The sequence below is a fragment of the Pristis pectinata genome, chromosome 3 (assembly GCF_009764475.1).
Source record: "Pristis pectinata isolate sPriPec2 chromosome 3, sPriPec2.1.pri, whole genome shotgun sequence".
Taxonomy (NCBI): Eukaryota; Metazoa; Chordata; class Chondrichthyes; order Rhinopristiformes; family Pristidae; genus Pristis; species Pristis pectinata.
In genome coordinates this window covers 27975886-28001174 of record NC_067407.1, presented here as the reverse complement: position 1 = coordinate 28001174, position 25289 = coordinate 27975886, and the positions used below count along the sequence as shown (strand labels likewise).

General features: G+C 38.7%; 1 pseudogene; it reads left to right on the top strand.

Annotated features, from left to right (window-relative positions):
* LOC127568319 (phospholipid phosphatase 3-like) overlaps window positions 1-25289 on the top strand; it is a 123481-nt pseudogene that overhangs the window by 48249 nt on the left and 49943 nt on the right.

Here is a 25289-nt window from a genome sequence, read left to right as displayed (position 1 = left end):
ATTAGATGGTCCATTACTTATATTGCAACACTTCAAAACTATTTAATTAACTATAAAGCACTTTGAAATGTTCTCTGGTTGTGAAAAATGGTGTATAAATATAAGTTTGTTTCTTTCTTTTAATTGACAAGATGCAGTTTAATTATGTTCACAAAAGTGTGCCTAAAATCATATTATATCATAAATCTTTCAAAACCCGTAAAGGTTAAAATTAATTTCTATTAATTAAAAAACAATTATTTGGTGGAACAGTGGCAACTCCTTGTTAGAATTACGTTGGTCTGTCTTCTGGCATGATTAGTAACATGAGATGAACTAAGAATACATAACAGGAATGTTTTTTTAAAAGGATTACTCCATCATGCAATCCTTTCTAGAGAAGAGCCTTTGTGACTTGTGGAACAGTATTACACTGTAGTTATTGGTATAGGGTGACACTACAATTACTAATTCTCAGCATTTCATTATCCTATTGAAGATCTTGTCACAGAGTCATCGAGTTATACAGCGTGGCCCAACTTGTCCATGCCAACCAAGTTGCCTATCTGAGTTTGTCCCATTTAGCCCATATCCCTCTAAACCTTTCTTATCCATGTACCTGTCTAAATGCCTTTTTAAACATTGTATTTGTACCCGCCTCTATCACTTCCTCCTGTAGTTCGTTCCACATCCCCACCACCCTCCGTGAGGAAAAAGCTGCCCCTTTAAACTTCTCCCCTCTTACCTTAAATCTATGCCCTCTAGTTTTAGATTCCCCTGCCTTGGGGAAAAAGGCCATGACCATTCACCTTATCTATGTCCCTTGTGATTTTATATACTTCTATAAGGTCACCCCTCAGCCTCCTACCCTGCAGGGAAAAAAGTCCCAGCCTATCCAGTCCATCCTTATAACTCAAACCCTCCATCCCGGGTAACATTCTTGTGAATCTTTTCTGCACCCTTTCCAGCTTAATGACATCTTTCATATAGCTTGGAAATCAGTACCGCACACAATATTCCAACTGTGGTCTCACCACTGTCTTGTATCCAATTGGCTATCTCAGTCTGGATCCCATGTGATCCAAACTTCTGGACAAGCCTACCATGTGGGATCTTGTGAAAAGCTTTGCTAAAGTCCATGTGGACAATGTCCATCATGCTGTCCTTGTTAAACTCTTGGTCACCTCTTCAGAGAAACTTAATCAAATTTGTGAGACACAATTTCCCACACACAAAGCTGTACTGACCATTCCTAATCAGTCCTTGCCTTGTTCCCAGTATAAGTTTGTAAAATTTCTGCCGCTGATGGGTCTGTATTTTTGTTTCTTCACTATAAGGTCAAAAGTAATGTGATTTGTCAGGAATGAAATTTCAGTGTTTTGCTTACGTGGTTTAATATTACAGCTTTAAAAAAAATAAAATCATGTGGTAGTTGCGAATCCAACCTGAATACATTTCTTTGTCAGTTGGAAATCTGATCAGCAGTTTAGTAATAATTACATTTATTTCTTTATTCATTCAGTTATTCTTCCAACTGCAATTATAAATGTTGCAGGCATCTCTCCTTATCAAAGAGGGTTTTACTGCGATGACGACAGCATCAAGTACAGCAATAAGAAAAGTGTGGTATCCAGTCTCCTGCTCTTAGTAGTGGGAACACTACTGCCAATTTCTTGTGTAAGTTTATATCTGCTGGTGCATGGCCAAGCCAAGACAAAGTAAAATGCGGCATTTCCTGACAGTATTTTCTTTTCCTGATGGGGTCTCTGATTCTTGGCAGTTCACTTTCCACGTGGACTGTTCTCTGCACATCTTAGAATTTTCTTCTAAATGTGCAACATGAAGATGATATGGAAGCCTAAAGTTGTAAGCCATTATACTCTCATTAACTTATGTTCTTATAGTTTTTGCTAATACTCCAGGGAAATCAAAAACATATTTCAATTTTTCCAGCAAAAGATCATTCTCAGACTAAAAATAAGGGAGCCTTGATTTCAGAACAGTGCTGGTTATTGCACCAGCAAAATATTTTTAAAACCTTTGTGCACTGGCCCTGACTTTTGGACTTATCTGAGACCAAATTGCTTTGTTCATTGGTCTTAGTGTGAGTGAAAGGGACAGCGGGGATGATGGGAGGCTTATCATTCTTTGTATCTGAGTTGAACTTAGGTCCCAGAGATGAAAGGGCAGTGTTCTTTCCTGCCATATGTATGATATTAAGCAGAGCTTTACAAAAGCAAGTGGAGCCAAGGAGAAATGCAGCAAAATAGCTAATAAAAAAGCAGTGCCAAAAAACAAGAGGAGGTGGGGAAAAATGGAAGGAAAAAAAGAACAACAGATGTATTTCAAAGAATAATAAAGGAATTAGATGATTAACCCAATAGTTAGAACAACTTATATACTGATACACCTTGTAGATCAATGGGAGTAATAATAATAACCAATTACATGATAATAGCTATGGAGTTATTTATATATTTATTGCGGTTAGCCAGGATACTTCAACCCCAACAAAATGAGTGACAAGCTCGCCATAATAGAATCTAAACAGAATTTTCTCTATAGAAATGACTAAGAGATCCATATTAAAATACTTAATTAAAAGTGAATTTTTTGAAATCTGTTTAAAACTTAAGATGGTCTGACTTTCCCAACATCCAGCTGAAGCATTTTTGCAAGTAATTCTGATAAATTCCACCACCTGAATTCCACACTTCTGTTCACACAGGGTTTATAAGTTCATCATTGCACCGTATGGTATGGAAGAGTGGAGAGGGGTGCACAGAATATTTATTCTATTTGTCCCCTAATGCCACATTTTACTTTGTTGAAGCAGTTATGCTCCTAAGCTGTTTGTTGTCTATGTTACTTACCCTTGCTTTGTCTGTATCTGTTGTCGTCCTTTCCATTAGCTGGCCTTCCTTTCCTGGTTATCGAAACTAGCACCATCAAACCTTATAAGCGTGGATTTTACTGCAATGACGAAAGCATCAAGTATCCCTATAAGAATGGAGAAACAATCAGTGATGCTGTGCTTTGTGCTGCTGGTATTCTAATCACCATCCTCTCTGTAAGTTTCCAATCACTTTGATCAAATCAATTGTGCCTTTTTGTCTGCTATTTGCAGAATTCCTCAGCAAAGATTATTTCTTTAATTAGAACATTCAAAACAATAAGTATTACAATCAGAGGTAAACAAAGAAAGCAAATCAGCAAAAAAGCAAATGTGTAAATTATTCAAAACTTCTAGTAAACTCGATAAATACAGAGGATCTGATATTCTGCATTCTTTATAGGGTAATAATGGTGTATTTGTGGCAAATGGAAACAGAACGCCAGATAATCTACTGTTTCCCCTGCTTTTAAAATAAAGATTGGGAGACCCATCTCAAAAGAGTGCTTGTGATGACACCTATAGAATACTTGAAACATTTTTTTATATCAATTATGACTTTTAGGCTCATTAATGTGAGAGAAACCAGAAAGTGCACCTGTCCCCAAAATAAAGAGGCTTGTAAATATCAGGACATTGAAAGTAAAATCAGCTGACCAGAAATTGGCCCAGGTACCCCAGAAGTAAACCTTGGTTGAAGTTATGTTTGTGTCATGAAGCCAAATCAGGTATTAGGTGTGCTTCCAGGATTTGAAAATCCACAAATATTGTAACAAAGCTTTGATTGGGGCAATTAGAAATGTCCATTTTCACTCTCCGCTTGGAGAACATTCTTCAACCAGCCTTCCTGAATTTTTGAACAGGAAATTATTTATGGTCCCATCCTTTCAACAGAGACCCCTTTCATCGGGTTCATTATCATGTTTTAGTTAAGTCCTCATTCAGAACTGAGGCAGGAGGCAGAGGAAATGACAGGATAGAACCACACAAAATGAAAAGAATAACTGCGAGGAAATCCTGAATTAGAGAGGTCCCTCTAGGATGCATCAGAAATTTGCTTAAGTAGGTGATTAAGGAGATAAAATAGGAACTGTGTGGCTCATTGAAAAGTAACACTCGGACATCTTACCATAAAAAAACCAGCAAAGAATAAATCTGGTAAGAGAATGGCCTTCAATAGTATTGTTCTTCACTCTCTTTCTGAGAGTCATAGATAGGGTAGATAGTAAGAAGCTTTTTCCCATGGTGTAGGTGCCTACGACCAGAGGTCATGGGTTTAAGGTGAGGCGTAAAAGGTTTAAAATAGATCTGAGGAAGAATTTTTTCACCCAGAGGGGTGGTTATAATCTAGGAAGCTCTGCTTGAGAGGGTGATGGGGACAGGTACTCTCACAGTAGCATCTGGACGAGCACTTGAATCACCAGGGCGTGGTAGGCTATGGACCAAGTGTTGGTAAATGGGATTAGTATAGATAGGTACTTTGGTATTGGTACTGGTTTATTATTGTCACTTGTACCGAGGTACAGTGAAAAACTTGTCTTGCATACCGATCGTTCATTACACAGTGCGGTTACATGGAGTTAGTACAGTTGGTATTGACGTGGTGGGCCAATGGGCCTGTTTCTGTGCAATGAATGGCTGATTTCCAAGGATAGAATCTGTTTTACACTAAATGATTCTTAGTAAGTGTGTTCATAAAGCATAATCTTCTGTGAAAGATTGCCTTCTCCTTGGCCATACCTCTTCTAGCTTAGTGAAGTACTCCCTTATTTTAGTTGTGAGAACTTGGAAATACTGCTGGGATTAATATGACACTTTAATGATTCCATTCTATTTTTTCATTAAATAATTCTACTTCCATCTTTAAAAAAAAGACTTTTTTTTGTTTGAACATGCTTGCTGGGCAAAAACCTCATCTAAAATCTAATTAAATGAAAGTGACTAGCTCCAAAGTTACTCACCTTGAAGTCAGTGCCAGAAATATCTCTACTTCAGTGGCAATATTTCAAAAGTAGCTATTTCTGGTGAGTCTGCTACATTTTTGGTATCTATAGCAACACCATCACTATGTGAATTGGCTGTTCTTGTTAGGATTATGTAGGGTTGTTTATCTATAAGACAGTGCTCATTTTTCAGTTTATCTGTGTTTGAAGGGGCCCTCAGGATTCACAAATACTAGGTTAACCAATCATATTAAAGAGGACAAATAAAGGACAAAAATGTTATGATGAAGAAAATAAATAAAGAACATTTTAATAAAAATATGACAACTTTGGAAGGTCTGGGATAACCAAAAGGGCTTGACATGAGAAAACTTAGTTACTTTTAAGCTTTGGTAAAGCGTCTGTGTTGGATTGTGCAGATTCTGTAAAAGACTTACTGATTCTTCCAGTCGACAGTGTTCCAGTTATGGTAGTACCATTGTGCCTCAGCCTCCAGGGTAGTTTCAATTTCTGTTTAGAATGCATGTCTGAGAGCAAGGCATTAGGGACTGAAATAGTTCAGAGGTAATTTCTTGTCTCCGCCCATCTATTTCTGCAGGGATGAAATATTCTTTTGTAGCATGCAGGACAAGAATTATTTTGTTGCTTGTATTCTTTCACTTGCCTTATGGATCATGTACAGTCTGCAGTGTGGATAGTGGGCAAATGGTGTAGCTATCAAGGAATATTTCAAATAAAAGCCAGAGATTAAGTCCTCTGTGATCCATTTACCACAATTACTGTCAAAAGGTAGATTAGGTGACATTGCGGGTTGTGCATTAGCCTTTCAACTTTGGATGTAAATGTAGAGTTAGTCTGGACTAATGGGATGAAAATCTGTGTGACGTGGTCTATAGGGACTTCAGTAAGGCCTTTGATAAGGTTCCAGTGGTAGGCTGCTATGGAAAGTTAGATCACATGGGATCCAGGGAGAGTTAGCTAACTGGATATAGAATGGCTTGATGGTAGGAAGCAGATGGTGGTGGTGGAAGATTATTTTTCAGACTGGAGGCCAGTGACTATTGGTGTTCCCCAGGGGTGGGGTACTAGGCCCATTGCTATTTGTCATCCAGATCAATGATTTGGATGAGAATGCACAAGGCGTGGTTAGTAAGCTCGCAGATGACCCTAAAATAGGTGGTGTCATTGAAAGTGAAGATGATTACCAGGATTTACAGAGGAGTTGCAAAAGGAGTTTAATTCAGGTATGTGTGAGGTGTTGCAGTTTGGGAAGACAAATGAGGGAAGGACTTTTACAGTGAATGGTAGGGCCCTAGGGAGTGTTGTAGAACAGAGGGACCTAGGAGTACAAATATATGGTTCCCTAAATGTGGCGTCACAGCTAGACTGGGTGGTGAAGAAGGCTTTTGGCATGATGGCCTTCATCAATCAAGGCAACGAGTATAGAAGTTGGGATCTTATGTTGCAGTTGTAGAAGATGTTGGTGAGGCTGCACTTGGAATATTGTGTTCAGTTTTGGTCACCCTGCTGAAGGAAAGATGCCATTCAGCTGGAAAGAGTGCAGAGATTTACGACGATGATGCCGGGGATTCGACGGACTGAGTTATGGAGAGAAGTTGAGCAAGTTGGGACTTTTTCATTGGAGCATAGGGGAATGAGGGGTGATCTTATAGAGGTATATAAAATTATGATGGGCATAGCTAGGGTGAATGCACACAGTCTTTTTCCCAGGGTTGGGGAATCAAGAACTAGAAGGCACAGGTTTTAGTTGAGAGGGGAGAGATTTAACAGAAACTTGGGGGCAACTTTTTCACCCAAAGAGTGGTCAGTATATGGAATGAGCTGCCAGAGGAAGTTGTTGAGGCAGGTATATTAACAACATTTTAAAAGGCATTTGGACAGGTATATGGATAGGAAAGGTTTAGAGGGATAGGGCCAAAAGCAGGCAAGTGAGACTAGCTTAGATGGGAATCTTGGTTGGCATGGACCATTTGGGCCGAAGGGCCTGTTTCAGAGGTTATGACTGTAACATAAAATGATGAAAATACTCACCAAGCCAGGTAACATTTCATGGCGAGAGAAAAACAGAGTTTTTGATGACCCCTTCATGAGACCTGCTTAACAGCTTAGGTGGTTCCATCTCTTATTGCAAATGCACTGAGGGTCCACCCACCTCAAAGCTTCAAAAGGAAAGTTCAATGTTCCTACTATAATTTGCTTGTTTCCAGAGTTGTATCTCTAATTGAGAAATGATTGATGGCTAATGAGATGCATCTGCCAGATATAACAATGCACAGAGAAAGAAACATATTGAAAACAGAGAGCGCCTTAACAGAACATTCTCGTTACACCACTTCACTATCCTCATTTGGTTTTTTTTTCTAGCTTAGCCATTGATTGTATTTCTAAATCCTCTGGGACTGCTTCCTCTCTCTGATTTACTTCCCCTTTGTATTTTATGTTTCTGTGAGAAGTTCATTAGAAATTGATTTGTGAGCTCTCGGCTTGATTTTTAATGGGCATGGATTGGCAGCACGAGACTGACCATATATTGCACATGTTGTCAGTATACTGGCAATCTCATTCAGAGAAGCCACAAGGATGTCTGGTATGAGAAATAGTGAATAGTATATTGCACAGTACAAGTGCTCTTATAAAACTGGTCCATTTATATCTGTTTTGTACTGTGCCAGCCCCAGGAGTCCTTGACATTTATTCAAAGTGGATAATTGTTTCAATCTGACCAATTGGCATCTTCATTTAATGAGCACAATCCTGACAAAATTACATAAATTAGAATTCTGTGAGCGAATCCAACATCCCACATCACTGAATCTTTTTACTGGATATTTGCTTCTTAATATTGTGACTCAACAACATCTGTAACTGAATTTATGAGGCGCCTTTGTTCAGGTGTGGCTCATTTGGTTGGAATGTCACCTGTGAATCTGAAGTTGTGTGTTCTACTCCAGAGATTTAAGTAGGGAGAAATCTCTGCTTTTGTGGATATAAGATGTCCCATAACGTTGTCTGAAGAAGAGTAAGGAGGTTATCAACAGTGTACTAGTATTTATCCCTTAATCTGTTTTCTTATGGAGATATTGATTATCTGGTTGTTGCAGATCTGCTGTTTTTGAGAGTTTTCAAATTGACTGCCATATTTCTTCCATTAAGGCAGAGCATACCACATCAGAAAGTTGTTCCTTGAGTGCAAAGTGCTTTTGGATGTGAGATCATACAAGCGTATTGTAATTCCAAGTCTTTTCCTTTTAATGTTCCATAGCGATTCGCAGGAGTTATCAAATGAAATTATCATCGAGGCTCATTGAATATTACAGCAGATGAACAAAAGCTCGGTCAAAGATTCAGGTTTTAAGAACTCCCCTGATTTCCTGCGAGGGTCTTTATTAGAAATTGATTTGTACACTCAACCTGGAGTACAGAAAAATTGAGCCATTGTTACCATTGGTGAAGCAATTAAAATTGGGATGTTCAAGAGCCTAGAACTGGAGGAGTCCAAATATCTACAGGAGGTTTTATAGGAAGAGAAGTTTAGGCCATTGCTGGATTAGACATGCAGAAGACAGTTTTGAAAGCAAAACTGGGAGTTTATGTTGGTCAAGAAACAGAGGGGTGATTGGTGAATTGGACTTGGTTAAGAGAGAAACAACATAGAGTTTCAGTGACCTAAATTTCCTGGAGAACAGACGGTGGGAGGGTAGCCAGGAATGCATTGGTAAGTTCAAGACTTGAGATAACAGGGTTTCAGCAACAGACTAGCTGAAGCAGGATGGAGTTGGGCAGTGTCAGAGAGATGGAAATAGGAAGTCTTAATGATGTTATAGATATATGGTCAGCACTTCTTTCAGGGTCAAATACACCACTTGACTTGGCATATTTGCCAAGGTTGTGAACATTTATGAGTAAGCAATAGAGCTTTTGGCAGGGAACCAAAGATGTTGGCTTTAGTCTTCCCATTGTTAGGTTGGAGTGAATCTCAACACATCCAATACTGGATCTCAAATAAGCATTTGCCACTGCAGGTTTACAGCAGATGCAATCTCACTGGCTCTCCACTCAGCTTTGGAGCATCTAGACAACAAAACATATGTCAGGCTGCTGTTTATCGATTACAGCTTAACGTTCAACACCATCATCCCCAGCATCAATCACCAAGCTTCAAAACTTGGCCTCTGTATCTCTCTCTGCAACTGGATCCTTATCGGGAGACCACAGTCAGTTGCAGATCAGTAATAACATCTCCTCCTCGCTGACAATCAACGTAGGCATTACAGATGTGTACTTAGCCCACTGCTCTGCTCTCCCTATACTCATGACTGTGTGGCTAAGCACAGCTCAAACGCCATCTATAAATTCACAGATGATACTGCTGTTGTTGGTAAAATCTCAGATGGCGACAAGGAGGCATACAGAAGTGAGATAGATTGGCTGGTTGAGTGGTGTCACAACAACAATCTCGCACTCAATGTCAGCAAGATCAAGGAAATGATTGTGGACTTCAGGAAGGGGAAGTCAGGAAAACACACACCAGTCCTCATTGAGGGGTCAGCGGTGAAAAGGGTGAGCAGCTTCAAGTTCCTGGGCGTCAACATCTCGGAGGATCTATCCTGGGCCCAACGCATTGATGCAATCACAAAGAAGGCATGCCAGTGACTCTACCTCATTAGGAGATTTGGTGTGTCACCAAAGACTCTTGTAAATTTCTATAGATGTACGATGGAGAGCATTCTGGCTGGTTGCATCACAGCTTGGTATGGAGCCTTCACTGCATAGGATTGCAAGAAGCTGCAGGGGTTATTGACTCAGCCAGCTCCATCACGGGCACAACCCTCCCCCCAGTCGAGAACATCTTCAAGAGGTGGTACCTCAAAGAAGGCAGGACATCCATCACTAAGAACCTTCGCCATCCAGGACATACCCTCTTCTCATTACTACCATTGGGGAGGTGGTACAGGAGCCCGAAGGCCCACACCCAATGATTTAGGAGCAGCTTCTTCCCCTCCGGCATCAGATGTCTGAATGGTCCATGAACACCATCTCGTTGTTCCTATTTCTTTTGCACTATTTATTTATTTTGTAATTTAGAGTAATTTTTGTGTCTTTGCACTGTACTGCTGCTGCAAAACAACAAATTTCACATCATATAAGTCAGTGATAATACATCTGATTCTGATTTTGATAATTTAGAGATAGTGGAAGCTGGTCGTGGGGTAGAACTTGGGTATGGACAATGTACATGTGTAAACTGACATGATATGTCAAATGACAGTCAACATTTTAATCAGTATCCCAGATGCTCCATCCTTGGCTCTCTCTCATTTTCATTAAAATGAAAGCGAGCCAAGGATGGAGCATCTGGGATACTGAAAGTAATTAAAGGGATGTTCTTGCTACCAAATACTTTTGTTTTTTTTGTGGTTTTGTCTCATAATGGTTTCAATAATATTCCTCATTTACAAAGATGGATTAATGCAGGTGTATTACTCTCAGGAATTTGCTAATGCACAACAATTTGCTTGGGTATCTCTTGGCCTCCTTTACATTTTACCTCTTACCCTGTGATAAAGAATTTGATCTATTCCTGTGGCCTCTTCCAACAGAATTTGAGGGATTTGCTTGTGCTGAAGACCACATGAGTGACTCTTTGTGGCAAAGAATTAATCTGAATGAGTACATGCTGGTTCCATGCTCCATAATAATAAAGAGAAGGTAAAAGTCAAGATTGTTAGTGAACAAAGCAATACAAAAAATGACAGTTGTTAATACATGATTTTTAACATGGTATCATCCAGATTTTAAACAACTTTTGGACTGGTAACAATGTTCATCTTGATCCTGTGCCATACATTTTAAATGGTAATCCTGCCTGTGTGAAAAATGGTTGTCTTGGATCTGGAATGCATTGATAGTTCTCGACCCTTTGATAACCCACACATAAGTTTATCTTGTGGCTGTGCACCAGATCATAAAATGCATTCTGAAATAGCAGGCTGTTTAGTCTGAGGTACTTAACCAACGTAGTGCACTCAGACTGTATATCTCATCCACATGAGGGAATCAAGATGCCATGTGAATGAACCAGCATTATCCATCTCCAACAGCATTGGTAGTATGTAGGATAACACATTACGTTTTAATTCCTTTGTGTAGTGCGTTAGCTTACATAAACTCTTTCTAGTGTTAAACTAATACATGAAGGAATTTCACACAGTATTTAGATCCATTGAAGCCAGCCCCCAAACAAAAGCAGACAGGTTTTCATGTTACCTGAATGACCTCTAACATCAACATTGGGGTATTTTGGTATTAATTCAAATCCTTCAACAATGGTTTTAGCCAACATCATTGGAGTCCAGAGGCAGCATAATTGCCAACTTCTTGCAGGCAGTGATGCTGTTTCAGAATTCCAGTGACCCAGGTTTGATCCTGCCGTCCAGTGTTATCTGTAAGAAGTTAGCACTTTCTCCCTGTGATCATGTTTAAATGGTTTATTGGTTTATTATTATTGTCATAAGTACTGGTGCAGTGGAAAACTATGTTTTGCATGCCAATCCATACAGATTAATTCATCACATCAGGACATTCAAGGTAGTACAAGGGAAAAGCAATAACAAATGCAGAATAAGTGTTACAGTTACAGAAAAAGTGTAGTACAGGCAGACAATAAGATGCAAAAACATGACGAGTTAGATTGTGAGGTCAAGAGTCCATTTTATTGTACAAGAGGACTGTTCAATAGTCTTATAACAGTGTGGCAGAAGCTGTCCTTGAGCCTGGTGGTATGTGCTTCCAGGCTTTTGTATCTGTCCAATGGGAGAGGGGAGAAGAGAGAATGTCTGAGGTGGGTGGGGTCCTTGCTTATGTTTGCTGCTTTACCCGAGGCAGTGAGAAGTGTCGATATAGTCTATGGAGGGGAGACTGGTTTTCGTGATGTGCTGAGCTGTGTCCACAACTCTCTGCAGTTTGTTGCGGTCATGGCAGAGCAGTTGCCATACCAAGCTGTGATGCATCTGGATAGGATGCTTTCTATGGTACATCGATAAAAATCGGTGAGGGTCAACAGAGACATGCCGAATTTCTTTAGCCTCCTGATGGAAGTAGAGGCACTGCTGAGCTTTCTTGTCCATGGCATCCACATGGTTGAACCAGGACAGGCTATTGCTGATGTTCATTCATAGGAACTTGAAGCTCTCATCCCTCTCAACCTCAGCACCGTTGATGTAGACAGGAGCATGTACACCACTCCTCTTCCAGAAGTCAATGACCAGCTCTTTTGTTCTGCTGACATTGAGGGAAAGGTTGTTGTCGTGACACCATGTCACTGTGGCCTTTTCTACCCCGTGCTCAGTCTCTTGCAATATTCCAAAGACATGCTGGTTTGTAGGTTAATTTGTTACTGTGAATTGCCACTAGTAAAGGTGTATCAGGGAAGAATCGGGGAAATTGATGGGCATGTGAGAGAAAATAGGTTATAGAGAAATACATGAGGGAGTGAATCTGATGAGCATGCTCTGAGAATTGGCATTGACTTGATGGGTTGAATGGCCTCCTGTGTTGTAAGATGACATGAGTAAACATTACTCATGAAATCTAATTCACTGCTTGTAAACTTAAAAGCAGCAGCTTTGCTCATTGGTAGCATTTGCATCTTTTGCAATAATCATTGCAACAAATGCAAAATGTTTGTTTGTTTGTCACGGGATTCCTTAGGTATCATACTCCAGACTGATATTCAAAATTATTGCATGAAATAATGATCATTACAAAATATATGATAAAGGAAGGTGAAGAGGCAACTAACATAGAAAGTTAAATCTAATTAAGAAATGCAGCTTTTAATGTGACATAAGTAGGGATAAAAGAAGAAAGGAATGGAAATGGTTTTGTGTTCTCTTGGATACTAGTGTAAAATAATCTGACAACTAAATACATCAAATCTCTCAATGATAAATCCAGATACGATCTACTATATCTGAAATTACGTTATTCAAAGTGCAATTTTCAATGTGCAATTTGTGTTGAAGTGTAACAGACACACATACAGTAAGTTTTGCTTCTGAACTTTCTTCTAAAGGAGCAACAAGAGCTTTGCTGAAAGCAGCTGCTGATCCTTTTAGTTTTTATTGGAAAACCCAGAAATAATGGAGACCTTGGAGGCCCTCAGGGTTGCTATGGAGAATATACATCTTAGACTGAAGTTGAATCCACAAAAATTAAGAAATGTTAATGAGAAAGTCAAGTAGAATAAGAAGATGTTAAAAACTACATAACTAGTACAGGATAAATGTTTTGTGAAGGTGAAAAGCATTTACTACAATTCGTAAAAACCTATAACATGTTTATGTAGGGTTTATTAAAAACATATCACTGCTGTAAATGGGTCCTTTGAGTTCTAAGACTGAAACTCCAGTTTTATTCCAGCTGTGCTGAATTACTATGTTCCAATTCCTCTGACATTTGAGATCTTGCTGTAAATTATTGGCCCTCATTAGGGTCCTGTATGTTCCCAATTAAAACAGGGGTAGACTATACACGCACCTGTGGTCTTTTGGGTAAACTGTTGCCTGATGATGAGATATAATTCTCTTAGTGAGATCTCTCAGGTCTTGAAAATTGCAAAGACCATGTGCAGACAATATAACATGCATAAGTGCAGGCTTATTATCCATTTAAATGTTATACTGTCGAACTTTACACATCTTTAGGGAATGCTACAGGAATTGACATCACTGTACTTGCCCCATGACAGGATATTCTGAAGCTCTCCTACTCTTTGGCAAAGCCATCAAACAATTCGCTCCAGCTGCAAATGGAGCCTCTGGATTATACATGTCCTTGTTAACAGCTATCAATCTATTCTGGTTTCATCCAACAGGAGGCAAAATTCAAACTCCAAGAGCATATACTTTACTGACTCTTCTGCTGAACCACAACTTTTATTTCCATGAAACTCCATTTAAAAGCACAGATGTGAAGTAAGATATTTTTGAGGTAATGGGCAGCACCTTTTATGTTTTTTCCCCCCTCTTTTTTCCTGTTGAAGCCAATAGAAATAATAATCAGAAGGGATGACCTATCAGTCCCTATGGTACATGTCAATGGGCTGGAGAGGGTGTAGAGAAAGATTTACTTAAGATGGACACCAGACTACCAGACATGCAAGGGTATACTTATCAGGAAAAGGTGAACAGACTTGCTCTCTTTTCTTTTGAGAAATCAAGCTGAGAGGTAACATAATGGAGGTAGTTAGAATGAAGGGGTTTGATAGAATGAATTCAGAGAGAGTTTTTTTCCAATATGGAATTCAGAAGAAACTTCTTTGCCCAAAGAATGATGAAAATGTGGAACTCACTACCCATAGGGAATGGCTTAAATAAAACTGTTGATGGATTTGATGGGAGGCTGGACAAGTGTATGAGGTTGTAGGGCATAGAGGATTATGCTGATAGATTTAAATGAAGAAAGATAGAACTCAAGCGCTAGCATGGATTGGTTGGGCTGATTGGCTTATTTCTGTGCCACATATTTGTAATCCAATGGATGGACCATTGAACTCAATCTTGTTGATTATTTATGGTATTTATGGCCACAATGTGCATGCTTCCTTTGCTCCTGATTGCCCTGTTAGTGTTCAGGGATCTTGGGTGGCATTTGAAGCATAGATATGTGTGCTTAAGATCACATGACTTGTGTATGGTGTGTGCACATACACGTGTGTACATGTATGTGTGCTTTTGAAATTTACAGATGTAATTCTCAATTAACCATTATGACTTTAATTATGAGACCTCACACATTCATGTACAATCATTTACAAAGCATTGTTATATAGTGCAAAGTTAATTCTCTTACCATCCATAATTACTCCATTTTAAATTTAAGATTAAAACCATCACAGCTTTTCCTTCGCTCTTCTGCCATTAGAGTTTTTGCTGTTTTGGTCCTACTTTGTTCAATCCATAATTTCCGCCAACCCGCTAATTTGCTTGTTTATTTCATAAACTATATCTGTGCACACAAATGTATTTAAGCAATAAATCTAATTTTCTTATGACGACATAATTCCTATGTGTCATTTACAAATCAAATTAATGGGGATGTTTCCTACGATGAACCTTAAATTGACCAAGAATATGAAGGAAAATTTATCCAGTGAAGTAATACATTCATTGGATTAATGAAGATTTTCCCCTCATTCTGATGAAAGTTCATCAGCCTGAAATGTTAACTCTATTTCTCCCTCCATTGATGCTGCTTGATCTCCTGAGTGTTCCAGCATTTTCTGCCTTTATTTCTTCTCCCCTTATTTTCTTCCTGAACTACTATTGATCCCTTTCTACTGCTTTTTAGCTGGAGGATATAATTCAGTTCACAGAGGAGGCAGAAGGCTCTGATCGTAAAAAGCGTAAGTTGCCTTTATTGGGCAAGTGGGCTTGGGGCATTCTCCCTTCCCTTCAGTTGGCACCAAATATCTACCTGGTGATCACTCTGGTTTCAGTTTAAACTGGAATTAAAACCTTGACTGACATTTGGTGCACTCACTACTTCTCTGCATGCTGGTATATTACTGCTTTTATATTGCCAGTGAAAATTCCACTGGGAATCTGATGTGCAGTCAGGATACATCCCAGCTCAGGGCAATGAATAGATTTTGAGGCAAATTTGGAGTAGCAGAAAGTGTCAGTCCACCATCACCTTCCCACCTGCCTGAACTGAGCAGTGCTCAGTTTGGCTCCTTCATTTACTTGATTGGCCACTAGCAGAAAGCTTCATCTGCGGTTAGATGTGATTGATCGATTGTCCTCATAACCCATAGACATGTAGTTAGAGATCATAACCTAGCCTATCAAGTTTTGCATTGATGATGGATCTTGAGATCAAAGGTTTTGGAGCTTGTAGAATGTGTTACTTGCCTGGCTAGGAATTTATTTCTTACGTTTTTTTCAAAAATTGGGGCAGAGGAAATGAAATCAATTGTCCAGTGATTGGTTCCTGAAGAGCACAGTAAGTATTCCCCCACCCTGTTAGACCATAACAATGGATTATAGTAGGAGCATACTTTGTCTGGTGTTATTGACAGAAAGTATGTTGTATAATATGTTTCTATACTCGTACATCATTCTAAAGTACTAGTCCATTTTTGGGCACATGCATTGAATGTTATTATGCTATGATTTCTGTGGGGAAACTCTGGAAGTGAACACCCATTTCAATTCATAGCGATATATTGAAGAGGTGATGAATGCTAGGAAGAAAGATTAGCTCCAGATGTTTAAGAACTACTGTGAATAATAAATAAAAATATACGTAAAATAATTATCTTCACATGAATTTGAACAGCTCATGTTTAGGCAAACATATTTTTCACTCAGTTGTTCTTAAAAAACATTTAATACCATGAAATAAAAAAATACACTTGTAACTGATTTACTTTCTCAATAGGTGTCTCTATATTTCCTGAATGTGTATTGCATCTTCCGCAAGGAAGGCTGTTGTGGTGAGGAACAGGCAATAGCTTCTTAAAAAAAAATGTTGTTCTGTTATTGCCCCCTAAGGAGACACACACAATGTGGTTCATGAGTGGATTATTGCTCATAAATGGGAGAAAGTGATTATGTCAGGCATTTAAAAGAAAAAGAATCATTTTAAAACTATCCGATTAGCAATATCACTTTTGGATTGTCAGGATTTGCACTGCAGCAGCTGCAAGGTATCTGCTGCTGCATAGAGCTGCCAATGTGGTGATAAGCCAAGTGAGGTTTCCTAGCCAGTTGTGTTGGGAACTGGGTGTGCTCCAAAACTTCCTCTGATGTAATAGCATCCATTCATCTTCAGCAGAAATAAGAATTTTGGATCATTATGTTTAACCTTTGTTTGGTCATCCCAAGGGGATGAGAACTGAAAAAGATGATTGTTAATGGTCATTTGAGAAGGGAAATGGCCATTTGTTACTACATCACCATTATCCAGTTGTCTGGATGGTCACTAAACTCTTCCCTAATCTGCTGCTCTGAGGGTGTGATTGGTTTAAGGTAATCAGTCTATGCTGTGTAAGGGTAACTTAAGCTGTTGCAGGAGGGTGTTACATGTTCCTTGTCTGAGGGAAAGGAAAACTAAGACTCTTCCTCTCCTGATTATAAGCCAACAATCTTGTGAGGTACGTGAGATGATATTAAAGATCAGCCTTTGTTATTGTGTTTATATCACAAAACCAAAGCTCATTACGGTTACACATGGATAATCACAATTGAAATCCGGTAAATTAAAATCATATAGGATCTAGACAGGGAGAAGCTACTTCCATTGGCAGAATGATCAAGAGCTGGATGATATAGAAATAAAACTAATTTGGCAAAAGAACCAGAAACTGATACGAGGGAAGACATTTTTATGCAGTGAGTGGTTAGGTTGAGAAATGCCACTACCAGAGTGGATAATGGAAGCAGATTCGTTCATGGAGTTCAAAAGTAGATGTAGGGCCAGTGTGTATTGCTCCTGCATATAAAGCTGGCACTCAATGGATCAAATGACTTCCTTCTTGCTGTAACCTTTCAATGATTCTGTAATTTGGGTGGTATACCTGTGGAGTCAAGTAAGGAACTAATGAGGACAGTATTCCTTACTGTCAAGTAAGGAATTAATGTTTTTAGGAGAGCATGAAGCAGAAAGATTTTTTTTAGGAAAATCCAATTTTATCTTTCCCAATGTAACAGTAAACTGCATTTATGTGGAACTTTTAATGTAGCTAAACACCACAAGGTGCTTCCGAAATGTGTAATCAACTCTGAGCCAACGTGAGTCATTAGGTAGGGTGATTAAAAATTTGGCTAAAGCATGGATTTGAGAAGAGTCTTAAAGGAGGAGGGGGAGAGAAAAAGGTGGAGAACTGTGAGATACAGAGAAAGAATTGCAGAGTATAAGGTCCATATGGCTGAAGGCAAGTTTGTCAATAGTAGGAAATTGAGTTTTCAAGATGCATAAGATTCCAGATTTAGCGGACATCCTTACAATTTCAGAAATAAGGTGTAACCTCATACAGTGCAATATTCATCAAAAAGTCTCAATATCATTTTAATAAAATTAAGAATATGTATATTTAAAAAAAATAAAGCCAGCTTAAAATCAGAGGCTGAGGAATAGAACAAAACAAATGACGTGGTCAGGGTAAGGTTTTAATGCTCTCTGGATTGTGCATTCAGTCTCAACTGAGAAAATCTGATTTTCATTAAATTGACTTTAAAGATCGCTAGATAAATGGGCTTCAGCCCAAAATGTGACTGGACTGATTATATTAGATGCTGAAGTCTGTTACAGTGAAAGAGACGCACAAAGACAAAAAAAAACAGATGCTGAGATACTCCAAGAAGAAATATGAACTTAAAAAATGTTATAGGTGGAATAAATCATGGTCTGGCTGTTATCTATTTTGTGTTTAGTATTTAAGAGATTTAAATCCTTCAGACTAGATCTCCAGTTTAGAACACAGTTGGGTATTAACAAGTTATGTTTCCCAGAGTGAATTTCTTTTTCCTTTTTGAAAAAGGAAACTGAGCCACTATTTTGAAAGACATATATTTAAGAGTTGTCTTTAAGGGTATAATCAATTTACCTCAAATTTTAAGACGTACAAAAATCTTTTTTAAATACTAAGTCAAACATGCAATTAAAAAGATTGTCCAATGTTTGATGTTGCATAAGCTCAAATACTCTTGTAAAAATGATGTGTTAAGTTGTCATTGCAGAGGCTGAAGCAATCTTTGAAGCAGGTGCCTTATTTATATGTGTACTATCTGTGACAGCAGGTTTGATATTTTTTCTTTTGATCAACACTCTCAAAAGCTTAGTCCTTGAAACATAAGAACAGATGGACAAGGAGAAGGCCATTCAGCCCCTTGTCTATTCTGCCATTGGTCATCGTTGGTCTGATTGCAACCTCAAGTCTAGATCATACTTGCCTTAGTAACCTTCCATCTCCTGACATCAACAATCTTACTCTGCCTTAAAACGTTCAAAGGCCCTGTTTCCACCATTTAGAATCATGGAGCAGTACAGCACAGAAACTGGCCCTTTGGCCCATCACATCCATGCCAACCTTTTTGCCCATCTACACTAATCACATTAAATGTAATAAATGTATTTGATTCCACCACCTCCTCTGGCAGTGCGTTCCAGATATCAACCACTTTCTATATGGAAAAACGTATCCCTCAGACCCCCTTTAAAACTTCCTCCCTTCACCTTAAAACTAAGCCTTTTAGATTTTGATATCTCGACCACAGGAAAAAGATTTTAACTATCTACACCATTTATGCCTCTCATAATTTTATATACTTCCATCAGTTCACCCCTCAGCTTCCTTTGATCCAGGGGAAATAAGCTCACCCTATCCAATCAAAGAGACTTTGCAAAGACTCATGACCCTTTGAGAGAAAGAACTTCACCTTATCTCTGTGTTAAATGAGCAACCCTTTATTTTTTAAACAGTGATATCTTATTCTAGATTCTCCCACAAATTGAAATTCCTCTCCACATCCACTCTGTCAAGACTTCTCAAGATCTTATGTTTCAATCAAGTATACTTTAATCTTCAACCCCAGCAGATACAGCCCTAACTTTCCAATCTTTCCACCTAGGACAATATGCCATTACAGGTATCGGTCCAGTGAACGTTAACTGAGCTGCTTCAAACACAGTATTGGTCTCATCAATTCCTACACAACTGAAGCATTATCTCCCTACTTTTGTATTTAATTCTCCTGTCAATAAATGATAACATTCAGTTAGCTTTTCTGAATACCTGCATACTCGCCTTTTGTGAATCATTTATTGGGACATAGAGCTCCTTCTGCATTTCAGAACTCTGCAATTCTCATCATTTAGAAAATGTGTTCTTTATTTTTCCTGTTGAAATCGACAATTTCATATTTACCCTCACATTGTGTGCCATTTGCTAAACTCTTTGGCCATTCATTTAACTGATTTATATCCCTTTGTAGCAGCCTTATGTGTTCTTCACTTTTCTACTAGTCAACAAAGTTTCTTTAGGTTCGTATATTTGGCTGCTGGTATTACCTTAGCTCTTAACCCTTAAGCTTGAACTTTCAGATCTGTCGATATTTTTGTGAGATCTGTCATGTTTTTGTTTCCTTGCATTCTTTAATAGTCAGGTTGTATTATGGACTCAGGATCTACAATAACTTGAGTTTGTGAGAAAAGGTTTAAAACTGTAACATCTGAGACTGTCATTTCTTGACAAATGCTTCAACCTTTCCTGTTACTGTTTAAGACTTTCACCCTTTGTAGTGTTTTGCTTTTTGACAGCATTGCCAAATTAACAATATTAACCTAAGACTTGTGATCAAAAAGTACAATATATTCACTTTGTAATTCAAATGCATTCTTGATTTCAATATTCCCTGATTGCTATACTTGAAGGAAGTTGGCAGCAATAGGAGAATAATTCTAATTCAGCCTGATAGACTAGGTAGCAGTTTCCCCTTTTATTTCCTGATTATTTTGACTTAGCTATTAAAGATTTCCATGGAAATTAATTGGCTTTAAAGTCCAATAAAATCTACTTCCCAACCTTCTTTTCTGCTACCATCTCATAAGGCCAGTGAGTTGTGTGAAAATTATGAAAAATAAGTATTCAGATTTGCAGTAATTAATAGTGTGAAACTATGAAACAGGCATAACAATTTTGTAGGATGTTGGTGTAAGGTTGGAATTTTGCTCCTGCATCAGCAGTAATGAAGATATTCACATCACTATGTGTAAGGCACAGTAGCATAGTCGTTAGCATAACGCTTTACAGCGCCAGCGACCCGGGTTCAAATCCGGCCACTGTCTGTAAGGAGTTTGTACGTTCTCCCCGTGTCTGTGTGGGTTTCCTCCGGGTGCTCCGGTTTCCTCCCACATTCCAAAGACGTACAGGTTAGGAAGTTGTGGGCATGCCATGTTGGCACTGGAAGCGTGGCGACACTTGCGGGCTGCACCCCAAAAATCACTACGCAAAAGATGTATTTCACTGTGTGTTTCAATGTACATGTGACTGATCTGATCTGATCTTATCTTATCTTATCTAGCACTATTAGACTAAGTGATGGTCCTTGGGGTATCAATGTGAACATAAGTGTATTGCCAATCTAATCTTTGGCAATATCACTGCCTCATGTTACCTTCTCATAGGATCATAGTTTAACCATTTGGAAAAGTTTGATTTGCTTTGCTTTAGCACTTAATATCAAATAATTTATTTTAGCTAGATATGCTAATTGTATGAGCTATGGCATAACTCACAATTTGCAATCTATTTCCAACATTGTGTTGAGTATTACACATCTTACATGGATTTCAGTATAGCGTGTAATTAATTGTGAACATTTTCCTATCTCGATGAGGAGTTTACTTTTATTCCTAGAAAAGCTATCTGCTTTTCTCCACCACCAAGCTATAAAATGGGTGAGATTGTCAACATCTTTACCAAAATTTAAATTCCATTTTGTAGTCCTCTAATTTTTGTTTGTTAAGCTGGCAGTGTGCTGGGAATTCCCACTGACTCAGTTGTATTAGGCTGTATATCAGCAATCCCTCAAAGACGCGTGTTTTCAATTTCACTATGCTAATTGGTAAATTACAGCACATTAATATGGCTTTTGGCAATGTAATTGTAGTCCTCAGGTTTCCTAGACTTCCTGAATCTTGCCAGTATTTAAAGGGATACTGCAAAAGTGCAATATTTGGCAAGAAAATAATCGGTAACTGATGTTGCCTGCAGAAATACCAGTGAAACATGCCAATAAGCACCGACATCTCATAGTTGCTTTCTTACCTGCTTGTGTGAAAGGCTTTCTTCACAGCCCTCATGCCAAAAAGGAAATTTGACAAATTAGAGATTTGTATATTTGATCATTATCTTGGAACTTTGATGTATCAGATTAGCATGAGTGCCAATTAAGCTGTGTTACTTGGAGCTCGGGTGAAGAGTTGGGTGACTGGGAACAGCAACAGCAGCAGGAGCACTGCTGGAAGCAGTACCAGAATCAGCAGAGATAGGAACCTAATGGGCAGCATCAGTCAGAGTAGCAGGAGTTTGATCCACACAGATTTGTAGCACTATAAGACAGAGAGGATCAGGAGAGGGCAGCATCCAGGAGATTTTACCTACCATACAACGGCTACAGGCAGAGGTTAAGCTTCCATGACGTGCTAGAACAACAGTGTTTCAAGAGACTTAAAGCCTCGTATCAAGGGAAGGTTGAGCCTTTTGAGCCAATTCCTTTTGCTGAATTCCAACTCAAGATTGGTACGTTGCATTTTGGAGTGCTCACTTCAAATACTGGAGTTGAAACATAGGAGTTGACTGCATGTGGATAGGCACTCTGTCAGTTCAGGTAATTGGCCAAGAAACCTGAAAATGATGTGGTAGTCAGCAGCTGGATTTAAAGGGCAATGTCATTTGTATTGTATCTACTTCCCAGATTCCAGAGTGCAAGCGAACACCCTCTTAGTGAATTGGGACCTTGATTCTGTAGAATAAAGGTCCACCAATGATTAGCTACCCAGTGTGGGGGCACTACTATTTCTAAACTCATACTTCTTTTGAAGTTATAAGTTAGCTTTGACTATAGTTTTATATAATCCACTCACTTAGCTGTCATGTCACCCAGCTACACAACTAACAAGCTGATCAGAAACTAGTTTAGTGCACTTGAACTACTTCACTGGGCCAATTACTGCAGTGAAAATATAAAATTTAGGAATTAATTTGATTGCCTAAATCAAATTAATTCCTAAATTAATGGCAATTCTTTGGACGATTTGATTTGTTTCAAAGGAAGGTGATCGCTGTTGACGTTTTTAAAATCTGCATGCTCCTTGTAGGCAAACTATGTCAATATTACCAGCCAGAAGTAGCTCAGTACTTTTTCTCTAATCCATTGATACGCTGAGCCAAACAGCTGGTAAATGATTAGATGAATCTGTTAATATGCAGACAATGGATGATTGCTTTCAGAAACAAAACATAAATAGAGAGATTGGGTGTGCGGATGTCACATTCCAGCTCTGCTGTTGATACATTATGAACTGCTGCATTCCTGGAGGGAAGGGTTGCACTCCTGCTTGAAACCGACAAGAAAGCTCACAGTAAACAATGCACTACTTCCTCCACGTCATTTATTTTTAATTCTATGAAAACATTTTTAGAGAAGAATAACTTAATCTGGCAGCTGGTATTAATTACACCGTGTTTGCTTGTGTATATTAACGTATATTTCTTCTTTCTCTTTGAAATTTGCCTTCTTGTTAGCTTACTAACTTCCCCCAAGCTACTGAACTACCCTCCTTCAAATTTATCATCACTTTTCTCCTAAACAGAAATACCCTTGACTCTTCTGACATTTCTAGACAAGCATGTCAACAATCCAGTCTCCCTTTCCACAATAATGTTATAGCCTCCCAAATTCCATTGTACCCAGCATTCCTTGTTTGAGTTGCTCCAACCAGTTCTGCTGTTCATTGATATGTTGGCCATATCAGCCAACATTTGCGTTTGAGAGCTCAGCCAGGTGACCTGTCCCAGAAACTTGGGAATATTTGGAAATATTTCCTATCTTAAGGTGCTCTAAAATTGTTAGTTGTAACTGTATGCTCCTGTTTTAACTTCTGACCAAATAATCAAGCTAATGGTTCTCCTCAGTGTTGGAAGCCCCTCCTGACATTACTTATTCAATAGAGGCCCACTTATCTGCTAATTTTAGGAGAAAGAAGATGTATAACAGTTGCACAATGTCGCTAGTACGTACAAAGAGCAGCTTGACCGTGATTTTTGCCCAAAACCTTGGACTCTTGACATTGCTGAACATGACCAAAATGATTATGATGACCCCTTTAGTGCTGTTTAATGGCAGAACCCAATTTCTAGGCAGGAATGACTCAGTCTTTGAAAATAACTTTTTTGTGGTCTGTTCTCTTTACCGAATGACACATATCGTATCGGTTGCCCTTCCATTTTCACTTCATTCCCCTTTGTGCTTTCTTTGTGTTAGTATGGTGTTCATATTTTAAATTATCTTTCAAAAAAAACCTCTTCCAATGCCACTACTTACATGATTATGTTTGTAATATTTTTAAAAAATCAAGATCAAGGTATTTTTGCAGTACTGTAGGTATTGTTTTCTTGTTCCTGGAGACAAAATTGAATTTTCAGCAGTTTCAGCACAAAATGGCACAATTGCCACAGTCTGATCATGGCTTGTAAATCTGGCAAAAAAATGCATTTCTTTTGGTGAACAAAAAATGTCAGATTGAAAACCATGTCAATGAACCCCATGGTGCATTCTATAGCATTAACTGTATCGTTTTTTTTTTCTTTTCTTTCTCTTTATCTCTCACTCACAAGTGCATATGCACTTGTGCATTCCACACAACACACACACACACACACACACACACACACACACACACACAACACACACACACCACACACACCACACACATGCAGCCCCTTCCCACCCCTCTCTCCATGAGACAACTCTGTGTGGACCTATACTGAAAAATTTTGCAGTTACTGCAGTTTCAAGTACACAACCCTAATTTGTGGAATTATGTTTTTCTATAAGCACTTTAGCTTCTAACTGAGGATTTGACAAGTTTCTCTTGCCTCATATTTTTATTTCTTTCAATCTTGTTTTTCAACTGCTATGGGCAATATTTGTTCTGACAGGCAGTAAAACTTTTCTTCCTCTCAATCCTGCATAAACAAGTTGTCAGCCACCTAAAATGCTAATAATTTTTCTGCCCTACTGTCTGTGTTTATATAAGGAAAAACAAATGACCTCAGTAATAATTTTGTGTGTTTTTCTTAACAGATAATATCAGGAGAATGCCTACCGGATCCATTACATGACAGGAACGTTCCAAGTCCTTTTATCCGCAACCCATAGTAGCTGCTCTGTATCGGCCAAGTCGGCTGCTTCATCTTTGGCTGTGCTATTAAGCCAGTCCTTCACTGACATTGCAAAGTGTCTGTGGTCGCCTGAGGCCACACTTTCTAGATATTTGCAATCCAATTTTTCAACCATCAACTGTTCCCTGGGTTACATGAGAACTTCGAATGCAGAGGCAATGAAAGCAAGGTTCAGGAAGCAAGGTAGGATCTTTGGCCTAACGATATATGAAATAGAAACCATAAATAACCATTGCCATGATGTTGCCCCAAATGTTTCTTTCCTGTCCCCACCTCCCACCCCCTGAAAGATACAGTGAGTGAAACTTGGCCTTTGCTAACAAAGCAAAATTAGCTGATAGTGAACTGACTGTCAGTTTTACATCTTGCCCCATTGTGCTTTTGAAGTATGGGAGAGTTGAACAGATTACCAAAATGCCAAACATTCCTTAGATTAATTATGACACCATTTTTTAAAAGAAGTTGTGATGTAATTTAGTATAAG